The 13,978-nt window shown below is 39.7% G+C and overlaps 1 long non-coding RNA gene across 1 annotated transcript in view; it reads left to right on the top strand.

Moving 5' to 3' along the window:
• Nucleotides 1-228: 228 nt before the first annotated feature.
• The window catches only part of LOC148123961 (uncharacterized), a 47,643-nt gene continuing 33,893 nt past the window's right edge, over nt 229-13,978 (top strand). Inside the window, exons 1-2 of the long non-coding RNA XR_015740226.1 lie at nt 229-336; nt 4,023-4,132. This is a non-coding gene — a long non-coding RNA (uncharacterized LOC148123961). The remainder of the gene's footprint in view (nt 337-4,022; nt 4,133-13,978) is intronic.

Here is a 13,978-nt window from a genome sequence, read left to right as displayed (position 1 = left end):
TGCAATTGACACAACTCAGAGAAAGTGTTGTTCAATGTTGCTATCATGATTTGTTTTTTATTTGTTTTTACCTCTCCTCTCTTATCAATGTTCCTGTTAATATCTCATCTGACTTTTCCCTCCAATTTAATTATACTTCATTGAATTTGTTAAGGGCATCTGTTAAATCGTGGGAAAGAGACTCTCAGAGCCAGCGTAATCAACAGTCATCTTTATTTTTGCCTAGAACTGAACTGCAGAAGAAACCGCGGCAGCCCTTTTACAGTCGGGCTGTTCACGGCTGTGGCCAGTGATGGCTCATCAAATTTCCCACTGCTGTGGACCAACCAATCACAGGTAAGTATGCTAATACATAACACCCCTCCCCACCTGGTCCAGTCTACCCAATCCTGTCTTCGCCAGTATATGTAATCACGTAGGTAGGCAGGGCTTCTATGGGTGAAACTGGACTTGCGCAGCTCAGTCACAGTTTGGTTTCTGGATTGTTGGAGGGATCTGTTGTTCCTCCCATCCTTCTCCTTGGAACCTCCTGGAAGGTTGAGTTGGCCATGCTGCTCCCGCCAAGAACCTCCTGGCTGGTTGAGTTGGCCAGGCCGCTCCCACCAGGGGCTGCTTTTCTGCTGTCTTTCTGGACCTGTTTCTGCCTCCCTATGCTACTTCTTCTGTGGTCTCAGGTACGTGCCTGTGCTCTCCGACCGGGGCTACTCTTATAAATGGGGGCTGTGTATTTTTAGTTGTCAGGATTAGTTTTATGGTTGTTCTTGCTTGTGGAGGGTCTCCCCTTCCCTTTCTACTTGTGCTGTGTCTGTTTGAGGGTCTCCCCCCTCTTCCCTGGTTGTTATGGCTGTGTGAGGGGTCTCCCCCTCCCCTATGGTTATGTTTTGCCTTTGTGAAAGGTTACCCCCTTCCTCTCCAGTTGTGTTTCATTTGTGTGAGAGGTCTCCCCACTCTTCTATGATCCTGTCTGTGTCACCCCTCGTTGCTCTAGTTCTGAGCTGGTCTATGTATCTCTTCCAGTTCCTACCATCTGTTGTATCTACCTTGCAAGAATGTGGCTCAGTTATTTGGGTCACTTTCGCTGGTATCCACAAGAATTCCCCTGTAAGTTTTTTGCGTACACTAGGTCCCCTGTTTGGAATGTACGGCATTTACTGGAGAAGTCTACTGGTCTTGTGGTTGGTGCTGGGTCTTCTATGTCTGGTAGGGGGCAACAGCTGAGTGTGTCTGCATGATTTATATCCTTTCTGGGTCAGTATATTAATCTGTAGTTGTATGAAGCTAAGAATTCTGAACACCTCGTCATCCAGGGTGACAGTATGTTTGGTATAGCTTTGTTTCTTGCAATGATGCCCAGGAGTAGCTTGTGATCCATGACTAGGGTGAAGTTTCTCCCATAGATATACTCATGGAAATGCTTGATCCTGGTGACAGCGGCCAACACCTCTTTGTCTAGTTGACTGTAGTTCCGCTCTGGTTTTGACAGAGTTTTTGAGTAGAATGCTATGGATGCTTCTTTCCCGTTGGGTAATATGTGGCTGAGGATAGCGCCAACGCCAAGAGGTGATGCATCGCAGGTTAGGGTTATTGGGACTGTTTTGCTGTATTGGATTAGTATGCTGTCTGATGTGATCAGGTTTTTATTCCCTGGAATGCCGTTTCTTCCCATTGCCCCCAGGCCCAGGCTGCTTTCTTGTCAAGCAACCTGTGTAGTGGTTCCACAATAGTTGCTTTCTGTGGTAGGAATATGTTATAAAAGTTAATGAATCCTAAGAAAGCTTGCAGGTCAGTTTTATTCATGGGTCTGGGGGGCTCCCTTGATTGCTCTGACCTTTCTCTCTGTGGGGTGGATTTCTTCATTGTCTATTAGATATCCTAAGAATTCAACCTTGCTGGCAGCTAATTGGCACTTCTCCCTTAACACCTTTAGCCCCGTTTCCTTGAATTTACTTAGAACTTCCCTCAGGCAGTTGCGTAATTGTCTTTTGTTCTTGACTGATACGAGGACTTCATCAAAATATGGCACCACCCCTTTAATCCCTTGCAGTAGACGTTCCATTAAGCTCTGGAACACCGTGGGGCAACGTTGACCCCAAATTGTAATCTGTTGAATTTGAATGCCCCCCTATGCATTACAATCGTCGGGGCTTCTGCTGTCCCGGGGTCTACTGGTCATTGTTGGTAGGCCTGTGCAAGGTCTAGTTTTGCGAAGATTCCTCCCCCACCCCAGGGAATGCAATAAATGCTGTACCACTGGGACAGGGTATGCACTTTGTTGGAGTGTGTGGTTAAGGGTTGCTTTGTAGTCTCTGCAGATGCACACAGACCCATGTGGTTTAACTGGTGTGACAATTGGGGTTTCCTACTTTGCATGGTCAGTGGGTTTTAGGACCCCTTGTGCATTGAGTTGCTTATCGATCTTTGGTTTGAGCACGAAAGGAACCTGCCTTGTTTTTAATCTTATAGGGGTTATGGTTGAATTTAGATTAAAGGAAATTGGGGAGCCCAAGTACTTGCCCAGCTCTCCATCGAATATGTCTTGGAATTCTTCCATCAGGGTCTCCTCCCAATCCATCTCAGTGATGCTATTTATTTCTGTGACTTCGATTCCCAATGGTGCAAACCATTTGAGTCCCAGTAGACTGGATTGGTTCTGGTCTACTATGGTTAGTAGTAGGACTCTGGTGTATTTTTTTAATGTTACTCTGAACTGTCCAGTGCCCACTATGGGAATTTTGTTTCCCTGGTAGTCTTTCAACATCAGTATTTGTCTTTCAAGTTGTTCCCGGTTTATGTCTGGTATCTGGTATCTGTCTTTTTATGGTGTCCCAGAATACCATGGATAAATATGAGCCTGAGTCCACTTCCATCTGGCAAGGCTGGTCTTCTATGATGACCTGGACACACCTTCTGGGTGTGTCATGTTTGAGTGTCCGATGGTCACTGTCTGGTGTGTTTCACCTCTTCCGTTGGTGGCCTCTTTTCCTCACCTGTTTCTGGTGGCTTGGTTCCAGCGGCTTCCTGTTTGTTTCTGTCTTGGGTGTATGTGGTCTGTCTTTGTCTGGGGACATAGTTCTTTGATGCTCAGCAGGCCCTTGCAATGTGTTCCCACAGTTCACAATGTTGGCATATTGCATCTAGGAAATGGCACTCTGAACGTGGATGGTTCCCCTCGCAGCCAGCACAATGGAATTCTTTTCTTTTTCTGTTTCGGTCCCTTATACTATGTTCTGAGCAGAGCTGATTTACTCCCTCATCTTCTGCTTCATCTTCCGATTCAGACTCGATGTCCTAGTAGTGGGTTGTGGTGGTGTTTTTTGATGAGACCAGTGGTGCTTTATTTATTTTCTGCATGGTGGCCACCAATTTCTGGGTTGCTTTTGCTGTGGTAGCCTCTTCTATTGCTTCTTTGAATGTTATCTTGGGCTTCATTAGTAGTCTGCCCTGTAGTGTTAGGTCTCTCAGTCCTAAGACTACTCAATTTCTCATAGCCTCATCCCTGTTGAGGAATTTGCATGCTCTGGCGATGTCCCTCAGGGTTGCAATGAAATTGCTGATGCTCGTGCCTTCTTTTTGGTCACGCTGATAGAATTCATGTTGTTTGATAAGGCAGGATATGGTCAGCGTGTAGAAAGCCCTCAGTATCCTCTCTAGGACTGGCCAGGCCATCGTCTTCACATTTGTTGGTGCCGATAAAGCTTTGGCCATTTTAATATGGCAGGACCGCAATGTGTAAGGAAGACAGCTCTCTTCCTGTGTTCTGAAATATTCATGAGGTCGTTCCCTTCAAGGAACATGAGGAATTGATCGATGTACGATTCCCAATCTTCGGTTGTTGGATCAAATGGTGCGGGTGGCATGTTTATCCCAGCCATGTCATCTCGATGTGTTGCCGGTGTTCCTTGATCACCACGTGCTCGCTGGTTCCCTTTGTCTCAGTATCCCACCCTCATTGCCAGTGTTAAATTTTAGGAAAGAGACTCTTGGAGCCAGCGTAATCAACAGTCATCTTTATTTCTACCTAGAACTGAACTGCAGAAGAAACCGCGGCAGCCCTTTTACAGTCGGGCTGCTCATGGCTGTGGCCATTGATGGCTTGTTGAATTTACTGCTACTGCAGACCAACCAATCACAGGTAAGTATGCTAATACCTAACAGCACCCAACTCCAAGAAGGCTCTGGGTAGCTTATTATAGTATGTCCAATACATACAGTATATTTAAAACACAATTACCACCTGACTGACTATAGTAAAACAAAACACTCCAACATGCAAGAAAGGTTCCACAAATACTCTAACCCCAGGCCTGGGAGTGGAGCAAGGTCTTAAGACACTTCTGGAACTTTTAAAAAAATGCAAGTCATGTATGTCTCCACGGAAATGTCAGAGGATAGATAGACATAGAAAAAGCATACACTTCCTCATTACCATTTAATGGATTGCCTCCCTTTATTAATATAAATTATTGTAGCCTTTAATTCAAATTTTCAGTATTTTTGCTTTCTTGGGCAGAATTCCCCTATTCAAGCTATCATGGATACCACAGTGCAATTAAGAGTTTATGTTGCCTCTTTGCAAGCATGACAAATGGCCATTTTGTAAGTCTAGCCATCATACACTGCATGTTCTTTAGGGCTCATGCATGTTCATCTAGACAACAGGATTTTCATGTCTCTCTTTGATCTTTCCTTCAGAACATAAGGATGCATTGGATACTAAAATATATATAAATAAAACAAATAATATCAAAGGGAGTTAAAAACAGAATTAATTGAAGAAGAGTTTTTGCTTTGAAGGCAGTTCCAATCCTTCTGAGAAAGAGAGAGAGAGAGAAAGAGAGAGAGAGAGAGAGAGAGAGAGAGAGAGAGAGAGAGAGAAATAACCAGGAGCAGGAAGAAAGCAGTATTAGGTTATATAATATTATTATTCTTTCAATCTAAAATTGAGGAAAAGGATGGTAGCTTGGGAGGTACAGCTATTACTGGCAAATCTTCAAAAATTCACTTTAAATAAATTTAGTTACTTTGCAAAGATAAGAAAAGGTTGAGTATGCTATTAGATACATTATGTTCTGCTTTCTAAAATCATTCTTGCAAATTTGAATTTATCTTCTTCTGCAATTGTTCCAAAATATATTGTTTGTATTTATTTACTTGTTGCCTTACAAATGAGTAAAAGAGGAAGGAAGGAAGGAAGGAAGGAAGGAAGGAAGGAAGGAAGGAAGGAAGGAAGGAAGGAAGGAAGGAAGGAAGGAAGGAAGGAAGGAAGGAAATGTCTTTTTTAAAGATCTGATTCTTGGCACCTAAATACGTGGAAATCAGCAAACTTTAGATTGTGATGAAGAGCTTGGGCTAACTCAAACTCAGCCAAAAATTGTAGGATGATGAAATTTGCTATCCCTCTGCCAATCACTATCCTGTCACTATTGTTTCTGTTCTGATTCACTGCCAAAATGGGCTGCTCTGATTTTGCACATGAGTTGATTCCTCTAACTGTGTTTTTTTTCTCTTCTCATGTAAGTGGCCAGCAGGGAAACAGCTATCAATCATCTTGTATCTCATAGACAATAAACAGGTTTTGCCCAGGGTGTTTTGTAAGTGATGCGGGTATAGCTGGAAATCAGGACCTAGTTGCTGACACATGACAAAAAGCAAATAATTGCTTGAAAAGGGCCTAAATGATGATGCCGGGAACAGAGGTACAGGTAGTCCATGAAAGTAATGTGGACTATAACTTATGTTACTAAGCAATAAGGTTGTAATGCACAGCATCATCTGACTTCATTGCTTAGTAATGGCAATGGTGGCACCTCGCATTGCAATTAAAGGAAGATGAAGGGTAGTTAAGAGGGAGGAAGGAAGGGAGAAAATGAGGTGAGGAATAATGAGAAAAAAAGAAAAGGAGTAAGGGAGGGAGAGAGGGAGGAAATGTGTCCTGTTCCCACTCACAAGCACCCACATCACAGAGGATTCAGGGGGTTACTGAGGCTTTCCAAGCCTTCCCAAAAGCCTTCCCCAGAAAATTATCAGTTCAGTTCCAAAATGTCTCTAGCATGAAAGCTAGAATAATCTACAAGCCAGGGGAAAAATAGAGGCAAGGTGAGGCACACACACCAAGGTCCAGAGTCCAGGGTATGTAGTACAGGGTTCAAGGCAAAAGCAAGTCTGAGAAGCAGATCCAAGGGTCAAGGCATGGGAATTTAGGGTCTAAATCCATGGTCTGGGTCAGGAACCTCACAAAAAATCTGGTGAACGCTAGGCACCACAACGGATACGTTGTCCCAGCATCACTTCCCTCCTCCTACTGTGCTAAATAGCTATTTCCTGATGTAGACCATCAAGAGGCTAAAACAAGTAGCTGAGCTGACTATCATTGCTCCTGCCTCTTCTCTATCCTGCATACTCTCCACATCCAAACTGGCCAGCTCCAGTTATGCACATTCTCTTTACCCTAAGCCTTGGGACCGACCTGCTGCAGCTGTGTCTTGACTATCCCATCCTCAACCAGCTCATCCAGATGCTTCCCCTGCAACCACTCCATGCTGTGTGGCCTTGCTGATTCTGACTTGGAGCCACCGGCCACCTCCAGGTGTGCTGCCACCAATGTGTTTGGGACTGGCTCACTCTCTTCCAAGCTGGTGTCTGGAGAGGCATCTGGGAAAGCATCCAGGGACATCATAACAGAAGGAAGGAAGGGAGAAAGGAAGAAAATGGGAAGAACAGAGAATGAGGGAGAAATGGAAAGAACAAGGTTTCTGTTGCTTCATGCCTGCTTTCTACAAGGAAACTGAATAGAGAAGTTAGCAGAAAATCAGAAGCCACTCCTGCTCCTACCCCTTTTTTGACTACCTGTGATCATTTTGTTTGTTGATTTAGGTAAGGAAATATCTTACATACTTTGGACTAAGCAATCCCTGATTGTTTGAAATATACCAAGAATAACTCACAATAATCATTTGTTTTTGGAAAAATTCACTATCACCGCCATTCCTACTAGATTGCAATTAAACTTAGAAAGATCAGAGAAACCAAGAAATCACTTTGCAACAAAGTGACAATCTTCAGCCTTCTTTACCCGTCCAACAATTTGCATATATGCACCATTTGCTCATTTGTTGACATTCATACTTGAGCAGGCATTTCTCCTGGAACTAGACTTACTCACATTTTTTCTCTCTGAGATATAGCACCCTTTTCACCTGCCTTGTACCTTTTATGTTTGTAAAACCATATTTTAATTTCCAATTGTAAATTAGACTTTGATTTGCAGATGGTGGAAATCAGAATAACTTAAGTTTCAGAATGGTGCTCACACGCCCAACTAGTATTGATTGTGGTAATCACCTTAAAGATATTACTTCTGAACCAGTGTGCTGTTGCTGGAACATTTAAGAGTCCATATGGTATCCACATTGAATGTCAATGAGTAAATTATAATGCCGGCTGTGAATGTGAATGCCAAATTAGCTGGGATGCTTTGATCTGCATTTTTTTTTTTTTTTTGCAGCCAATGATAATCACACAGACATAAAAGAAAGGAGGAGTTCTTTGATTTTCTTTGACTGTCGCTAAAACTGGTGATGGTGAATTGCCTTTATATATATTTGAAAACCATATTGGTTCATAGCCTGCTGTTTACTGTGTATGCAGGAATCTTCATCAAGCATCCTTGTCATTTGTTTATTGACATTTTTACATTTGTTTCAATGCAAATTTGTATCTTTTAGAATATCACAACTGCACATAAATTATGTCAGTTAAATATATTTAGGCTTTGTCTGACCAGAAAATTTGCAATGCTTTATTTTCATAGCCTAAGAAATAAACCTCCACATACCATTAAAACAAGGGTTGAAAAAGAACAAACTAGCTTGTAGTCTGGTTAAAAAGATTTAAGTGTTCCATATTAGGTTTGACCACCTCCCCCCCAAAAAATCTTCACATCATTGAGAATATCTGATTCCCATGGTTTTCGTCAAAGTGATGATGCAGATTCATTGACTAAACCCTTTACATTGGCTACTATCTCCTCATAGCCTCTTAACATTTCTATGTAGCCTCCTCTGCCCTTCACAAAATCCTCTTCCAGATCTGGCCAGGACTGGAGGAAATTGCAAGAGCATCTGAAGTGCTGGAAGAAATGGCTGACAATGAAAACCAAGCAGGAATGAAGCCTTTTCATTTTTTTTTCCTGAAGCAGTTTTGAGACAGCATTTTGCTCAAAGCTTTGTTGAAGGAAAGCATCCTTTTGCATATTTTCACAGCTCTACTGAGTTGTTTTTTTTAAAGTTGCCTTTAAATATATATTTTTAAATGGCATAGTACACATTTTAGTCCATTATTTTTCCACATACATATAGCTCTATTAGCATTATGTAATATTTGTAGATCATTTGTATTATAATGCACACTTTGTGTATTAATTGATTGCATATCTGCATTTTATAGACTTTTAATGAGTATATACAGTTCTTATAGTTAAACCATATTGCCAAGTATGAATTTCCAGTGATAACTAAAGTCTGGGGTACGCATATTAAACAATGTGCATTTTTTTTAATTGTGTGGTTTGATGGTCAGTTTGGTGTAGTACTTAAGACTACTAGTTGTTGTAGTCTCACCTTAGGCACAAAACCAGCTAGGTAATCTTGGGACAGTCACTGTCTCAGCCCTAGGAAGCAAGTGATAGCAAACTACTTCTGAAAAACCTTGTCAAAAAAAATGCAGGGATGTTCAGGCAGTCTCCAAAAACCAGGCACGATTGAATAGAAGAAAAAAAGTCTGTCAACCTTACTTACAATTAAGGACAGGGGTGTCAAATTCACATCGTCACAGTGACATCAAGTTATGTATGGGGACTTTTCCTCCCTTCACTTAACCAGGAGTGGGTTTGACCAGCATGTGATGCATCTGGACCATGGGCTGACAATTTGACAGCCCTGATCTTTCCTTCAAGGTTGTATATAACATTGAAAAAGAACTGCTACAACTCACATCAAAAGATCTGTTATGTTCTCAATATTTCAGTCTTAACTTGAAGGTGCTTTTCAAAAGGCAATTGGAGTTCTTCATGTTTTTTTTCCCTTTGAAAATGTTTTGCTTCTTATTCAAGAAACTTCTTCAGTTGAGTCTTAACCTGATTATCTGCAAAATTCAATACATTTAGATTTTGATATGAACTGAACAGCACTTTCTGTTAGTCATATACTGTAATATGGAGAATGGCTAAACACAATATTCCAAGCACTCATTTCCATTGGTCCAACCCTTCTTCAGCCTACACTGGAGAGTAATAGTGGCTCTTTTTTTTCATCAGCAATCAACTCTTGGTGGGAAAAGTAAAAAAAAAAAAAAGCTGAAGGGATCTACCAGTCATATTCTCTTAACTCATGTCAAGCTATTTTCTAAAGCTCCTGTAGGCCAGACAAGGAATAATGGAAGGAAACTGAACAAGGAGAGATTTAACCTGGAAACAAGGAGAAACATTCTGACAGTGAGAACAATCAACCAATGGAACAGCTTGCCCTCTGAAGTCGTGGGAGCGCTATCACTTGAGACCTTCAAGAAGAGATTGGACTGCCATTTGTCAGAAATGGTGTAGGGTCTCCCGCTTGGATGGAGGGGTTGGACTAGATGACCTACAAGGTCCCTTCCAACTCTGATTATCTGTTATCTGTTAGTTAATAGTAGAAAGCACTTTAAAATAATTATTTATGTCTTTAATTTGCAAATTTTATGGCTACACCATATTTAATTCTAAAAACTTGATTGGAAAGGTTAATTAAAATCTTACTTTTCTGTGTGAGATCACTAACCTTTAACCTTTGAATTCCTTCATAAATTCCAAATTTGTATATGAGATTTTTCTTTAAGACGTAGCACCTGCTTTCTTTGATCTCTCCCTTTGAGATTATAAATCAAAGGCATACATGTCCATGATGATTTAATTACCTGTCTCAATACCGTTCAGTATTGCAAGGAACTTTCTAAAAGTTTTAAGCTGGAAAGGGATGTTTCTGTCATACCAGAATGATTTAGAGAGATGCAATTTATGGGGCATTACAGAATAGATGTCCATTAAGGCCCATCATACATTTAGTTACAATAAAATGTTTTAAATATAATTTCCCTCTGGGTTATGTGTCAAAGAAAATTGCCAGTTTTCCTGCTATAGTCTTGTCGAATAACTGCTGGAAGGACTAAATGCTATTAAAAAATGTTGGTGAACGCGTAACATCTTTAAACTATGTCATTTCTTAGATATTTATTTGTAAAATTGCTTTCCTCATCTCCTCCAGAACTACCATTACTTGCATACCTTAATCAGTGCCTGGCACTGAATTAAAAATATTTATTTTCTTAACAAAATATATTTGTCTCTCTTGATCTCTTCCTTCTTCCAACTTTGGCTTTGGTGGCTTCACATAGTCTTACACTGAATTCCATTAAATTTTGCACTTCAAAGTCAAACAGAATTGCTCATTGAAAGTAATTGTGGGAATTATTATTAATAAACCTTTGTATTATGTTTTTTTTTTGTTATGACTTAGTATTCTATCACAGTTTAAATGCACTGTGGCTTATGTTGCTTGAAGACAAGAATGAAAGATTAATCAATCTTTATTGCAATTACATGATGGTACTTCAAGCCTCATCATTGCAAGGGCAGAAAAAATGCTGTATAATAAATATTCATTTCTAAGCGTCAAATGAAGTTCTTCTCTATTTTTTTTTATAATGCCAACATTTAAGTCCTATCTTAAATTTAAGTTACTTATTGCAGTGGAAATGAGAAAAATTCAGCACTTGCTTTTATGGTTTGACTATAGCAAATCCTTCAATTAATAGACTAATTAGGAAACAGAATATTCATTTAAAGCCAAAATAATGACTCAAATATTTCAAGCTTCCAACACTCCTGTCTTTGAAAAACCTTACTATATGCTGCCTGGAATTTGACAGAACTGAAACTAATAAAATTTATTACATCACTGATAATCTGATTTTTGAAGTTCTTCCAGTTCTTTTAACCATAGCTTTTTCTGTTACTCTACCATGGTCTGGAGAATCACATTGTCTTAACCATTTCATCATTACCAACTGTGACTATTTTACATTGGTTCTGTCTTGTATTTTTCCACAAGAAGAAATCTTGCTGGAAAGCACGTATTCAGCTCAGCAGGAAAGCACTGACAAGAAGGAAGTTAAATAAAAGAATAACCCCAGACAAGAATGTGTATTCCAAGGAGATATGCCTGTCTATAACAGTTACAAAATAGCAGCTATAGAGTATGTGACTCATGTCAGGTAAACTGGTCTAAAAGATTTACATTGTATCTCTTTACCTTTCTGTAAATTTCCTCTCTGACCCCCTCCCTTGAATTAGCACAATAAAAGAGGACAGCAAAAAGCCTGGGGGGAGGGAGAAGCAGAAGAAAGGAGCAGGAGAAGGAGAGAAGGCTGGATTTTTCCATCTGTTCCAGGGCAGCCAGGGAATCCCATCTCCCCCAGGCTCAAAGCGTTGCCTCATTTGAAGATTTCTTGTGTTTTGTGTGTTTTATTTCTTGTGCTTGCTTGGCAATCACTCTTGTGAGAGTCTTGCCTAGCCTCACCCTTGCGAGGGTCCCACTCTATCTCGCCTTGCGAGGGCTATTTTCTCACCCTTGCGAGGGTTACTTTAAACTTCATCCTTGAGGACTAATTCACCCTATGCGAGGGTCCCACTGTCTCGCCTTTGCGAGGCTACTTTAAATCTCACCCTGGCGAGGGTTATTCTCTGAGAGGAATTCAGCAATCAACCAGAAAGGCGAAACAACAGACCGGTCGCTCAACGCGACAACCAACTTTTGGTAGGATTCTGTAGTAGTCATTGACTTCAAATCCCATACCATGTCATAATGCAGGGGTTTTTTTACCAGCCATTTTTTCACGCTGACATTTTGACTATTTTCTAAATTGCTGCAGTATTGAAGGTGGACTTAAGTTATGAAAGTTACCCACTTAGGTCCTTTGTTTATCATATTCATCTTCTGGCATAACTATCACCTGTCTTGATCAACTCTTCCCATTTATTTTAGATGTCTGAATATCCCAGGGTTTTTGATATATGTATAATTCTTGGCATGATTTACCTAAAATGACTAGTGTTAATCTGTGCAATTTGTTTGTGTTTACACAAACACTGAAATCTGTTCTTTGCTTAATTTTTATCCTGCTGTTGATTTTTTTTATGTCTAAAGGACATAAAATATTCTTGTAAACCAAACACTAACACAAAAAGTCTTATCAGTATTGCAAAATATTTAATATTTTTTTATTTAAAACCTCTCTTTCATTGGTGTTTTGAATACCTCACTAAAGGTTTGCTTATGATTCATTGCCTTTACAAAATTGCCAAAGTCATCTATCACAGGCTTTGAAACTTTTTTCTTGTGGGTTTTTTAAAATTGTATTAGCTCCTTATCTTAGTCTGCACACATAAATACTGTACAAAGCATTGGATATCATTTCATCATCAATTTATCTAAGGCTACTGCCTACCATTTTCATCTTATCTTGCCCCAGTTTCAGCATTTTTATTGATAGCACTTACATCAAATAGCAATAATTCTTGAGCTTATATTTTGTTCTATAATTATCTAGTTTGTTTTTTAAAAGAATACTTGTCACAACTATATTGTAATTTCTTTAAACTCTACTTTCAGATCAACTCTTTTTTTCATTTGATTGATTAGCAACAGCAATAACACTTAGACTTATATATCACGTCAGAGTGCTTTTTATAGGCCTCTCTAAGCAGTTTACAGAGTCAGTCTATTGCCCCCAACAATCTGACTCCTCATTTTACTGACCTTGGAAGGATGGAAGGCTGAGTCAACCTTGAACCTAGTGAGATTTGAACTGCCAGATTGCTGGCAAATGGCAGTCAGCAGAAGTAGCCTGCAGTATTTTCATGCAGTATTATATTTTCACTATTTGATCCTCTTAATCACAGATCAGCAATATCTGCTATAATATCAGATACCACAACACTTTAAAAAAAAATAAAAAGCAAATTGTTTTAAAATAGACACATCTTAAATTTATGAGATTTCTAGAATTTTTTTACACAATCAAAACCAAATTGCATTTGCCAATCATGTGAAATTTGGGGCATCTTTTCTTATCTTCAGGTTTTTTTTCCCCATTTCTCATTTTCTAAAATTATCTGGGGCACATTTCCCATAAGTTTTGTTCCTGTTGGTAAAGAATTTAAAACAGTATACATTTTATTCACAGAAAATTTAACTCTGATCATTTAGCAAAATTTTCTTTTATTCTTTTCCTTAAACTCTTATCCAAACTATAAAGGAACTAGAAGGATATATATGGAGTAAACAAAGACCAGAAGACAGTAGTGGTCATTGATGTAACAATTCCAAGTGACAACAAGATCAGGAAAAATGAATACAAGAAACTAGAGAACCAATGCCTGAATTAGAAACTTGAAAAGATATGGAAAGTTAAGGCCAAAGTGTCTCAGTAGTGGTAGGAGCACTTGGTGCTGTGACTTCTAAGTTCTAAGTTGTCTATGTTGTCCAGATGAGCACAGGCTAGAAACAGTTGCACAGGTCTGATGGTTAAGGCATCAGATTACAAACCAGAAGACTGTGAGTCCTAGTCCCATTTTAGGCAGGAAAGCCAACTGAGTAACCTGGGCTAGTCACTATTTCTCAGTCCAACTCACCTCACAAGTTTGTTGTAACAAGGAGGAAGAAGAAATATTAGGTAGGTTGACTGCCTTATTTATGAAAATAATACTGCACAGAACCTCTAAGCCTCTATTAGAGGACCAGAGATTAAAGAAGATACATTACATTCATTATGTATAAAGAGATTTTTCTTTTACGTGTTGAATCTTACTGCAAGATATTGCCCTTGGTTGCTTTTTATATACAAATTCAACATAAGCCTCGGTGGTGCAGGCTACTTCTGCTGACTA

The sequence above is a fragment of the Pseudonaja textilis genome, chromosome Z (genome assembly GCF_049901715.1).
Source record: "Pseudonaja textilis isolate UNSWEBS1 chromosome Z, rPseTex1.2, whole genome shotgun sequence".
Taxonomy (NCBI): domain Eukaryota; kingdom Metazoa; phylum Chordata; class Lepidosauria; order Squamata; family Elapidae; genus Pseudonaja; species Pseudonaja textilis.
This window is presented reverse-complemented; position numbering and strand designations above follow the sequence as displayed.